Here is a 3,358-nt window from a genome sequence, read left to right on the forward strand (position 1 = left end):
GCAACCCTGGGCTTTACTGAGAGGGATACTGTTTAGGAGAATACGTTCAAGTAGCTATTCATTTTTTAAACTGTTTTACTGAAGTAGTGATTCCAAGCTAGACTTTCTGTTGTTATAAAGTCTTAGCCCCCGTACACACGGTCGGACATTCCGGCAACCAAATCCATCGGATAAATTCCGACGGATTTAGTCCGGAAGTGGTGTTGCATACACATGGTCGGACTAAGTTGTTGGAATTTCCAGTTGCCAAGAACGCGGTGACGTAAGCCGCGTATGACGGGACTAGAAAAGGGAAGTTCAGCACCACGTCCGGCACCCTTTGGGCTCCTTTTGCTGATCTCGTGTTTATCGCGTGTTAGTAGAAGTTTGGTTAGAGACGATTCACGCTTTTCAGATTTGTGCTTCAGTTCGTTACTGCTCTTCAGTTTGTGCTTGTTGGTGCGTATCTGCTCATCAGTGCATGTAGTCAGTAAGCATTTGTTGCTCATTGTGGACTATATCTTGGTATAGTACGCTTTGATGTTCAGTGCTTATTGTCTGCTCGTTTCTGATTTCAGGTCGTTCTTTCAGGCATTGCTGTTTATCGGTGCTTTCTGTTGTCTGTTCTGACCAGCCGACCGTTTTAAGCCATGTTTCGTGTATGTACTCATCGTAAAGTTTGTGCTGTGCAGGGGCTTGGTGTTGGGCTTTTAGCTTTGACACAAGCTCGGTCCATGAACAGGGCGAGGAGGAGTTTGTGGACCAAGAATTGGTTGCGCCAGCGTGACCAGTTCTCGCACATGCCTTTGCTTCGTGAGATCCGGGAGAATAATCCTGATGATTTCAGGAATTATCTCTGGATGGCAGACCCATTTTTTCACCGTCTGCTGGCTTTGCTGTCCCCTTATATCAGCAGGCAGGATACCTGCATGTGGCAAGCCATCACTCCGGAGCAGAGGCTCATCGCCACGTCGCACTACTTGGCGACTGGGAGAAGCCTTCAGGACCTGAAGTTCTCCACAGGAATCTACCCCCAGGCTCTGGGGATCATTATTCCAGAGACCTGTTCTGCCATCATTCAGGTCCTGCAGAAGGACTATATGAAGGTAAGTTTTCTCCTTTAACATCACAGTCTATGTATTTAATGATTGCTAATGTATTGGATTTCTTTCCTCATTCCCTAATTACCATGATTGCAATATGTTCTAATTGATATGCTGTGCTCCTTTGTCCTCATGCATGCTGGAAGCTTTTCAAGTTCATTTTTTGTCCTTCATGCATATTTGCCTTCACTAACTTCCCCAGCATGCTCTTCTGGGCCCATAAACCTATAGTCCAGTCACTTAGCAATGTATTTTGTCAGCTCCATAGTATTGCTTTCCCCTAAACACCCCATAAAATGTGTACAAATGTTATGTGTGTGCTTAAATTCATGCAGAGTGCCAGATTTTTTATTTTTTTTGGTTGGGCCAAACTCATTAGGAACCCCCCTCTCCCCAACTGCTAGGTCAGCTGATAGCAATCCTCTATCTACTCACTTTGCCAAACCCAATACACACTATACATACCCATTTTGTGGTCAGATTTATGGACACATTCAACAAAGCATGTAGTGCAAGGGCCTGCCTCAATACTTTCAAATGATACTGTTTAAAGTTTTTTTTCTCCTATTATTATCTTGATAGGTAATAGCAGAATGTTAAAATGTGCTTCCATTTGTTCCTTTTTTTTGTATTATGACACTTCTTACCTGCCCGGTGGGCTACCAATAGTGTAAGTAAGGAGGGACTGACCAAAGCATCACACATTATTTATGCATTCAGCTCTCAATGAAGTGGAGAGGGTTACCTGTCCAAAACATCCCCCCCTAATTTTTTGCAATGGACCATCAGATGGGGGGGGGGGGGGAGAGTGAGGAATCTGATAAAGGGACCTTATACTTTTGGCTTTAAATACTCATTTCCCAATATGTTACACTGATCTTGGCCAAAAATGTTTGTGTCTAATCTGCTTGCAATGTTTTTCTTGTTTGACTACACAGTTTCCTTCAACGCCACAGAAATGGCTGACTGTGGCCTCCCACTTTGCCAGCCGTTGGGGCTTTCCCAATTGTGGAGGTGCAATTGATGGGAAACACGTCCGCATCGTCCCACCCCAACTCAGGGTCCTACTATTATAATTACAAGGGGTATAATAGCATCGTGATGTTCACATTGGTGTCAGCGACATATGACTTCCTGTATGTGGACGTGGGGAAAATGGCCGGATGTCAGATGGTTGGAGTGTTTGCGTGGACGCCGTTCTACTGGTGTCGCCAGAGTGGCAGTCTGGGCTTGCCACCTCCAGAGAAGAATGTGGAAGGACTCCCCTTCATTTTCGTCGTGGATGAGGCGTTTGCTCTGGCAAACCATCTGATGCGGCCTTTCCCGATGAGGACCCTCACTCTGGACCAGAGAATCTTTCATTTCTGGCTGGCCAGAGCCAGAAGAGTAGTGAGAACACTTTCGGGATAATGGCCAGCCGGTTCCGCCTATTTTTGACTCCAATCCACATGGCAGAATATAAACTCTATCATATTGTGCTTTTGTGCTGCATTCTGCACAATTTTGTGAAAAAATACTCACCAAACTATATGGCCTCAGTTGGGCCTGATGCAGACTTACCTGAAAATGCCAACCTGACGGTCCGTGAAGCTGGCCGTCCTGGCTTGCCCCCCCCAAAGCGCCCATGAGGTCAGAACAAGATATGTGGAGTACTTTGTGGGTAGGGGGGGCATTGATATGCCAGACAATGTCTGAGAGGCATTTTTTTAATACATTTTTCTTTCAAACTCAAATAATCTTTGTTTTCATTTACTGCTTGGCTTTGTTTTAGGTGTCTCCTAGTTTTATTTTATTTTTTGGGCCTTTTTCTACAACAGTGCAAACCCAATTTCAGAGCAAGATGAGGTGGCAGTCTCTTCTTCAGATAATCCTATTATGTTGTGGGTCTGCTACACACACACCTTATTTTTGTTGTTAATGTATGTAGTGCATTACTGACAAAAATATTGCTCATTTTCAGCACCATGGCAGAAATATGTGGGGTCATGAAAATGGCGTGATTGGGGAAATTTAAAAAGCACTGTGGTTGTTATTTACTAAAGGCAAATCCACTTTGCACTCCAAGTGCAGTTTCAGGTGTACTTTTGCAGTGCACTTGTAGTGCATAGTGGATTTGCCTTTAGTAAATAACACCCATTGTCCCAGAAAACAACAACTTTACTACAAATACTGCTTTTGGGCATTGAAAAAGGCCCAACACATTGTTGATAATTTAACTCTTTACTCAAAGCACATTCACATGTGCGTTTAGAAAAGGGTTTTACAACAAACCAACA

Source organism: Lithobates pipiens, unplaced genomic scaffold (genome assembly GCF_037356315.1).
Source record: "Lithobates pipiens isolate NorthernLeopardFrog02 unplaced genomic scaffold, aLitPip1_a1.2 Scaffold_8, whole genome shotgun sequence".
Taxonomy (NCBI): domain Eukaryota; kingdom Metazoa; phylum Chordata; class Amphibia; order Anura; family Ranidae; genus Lithobates; species Lithobates pipiens.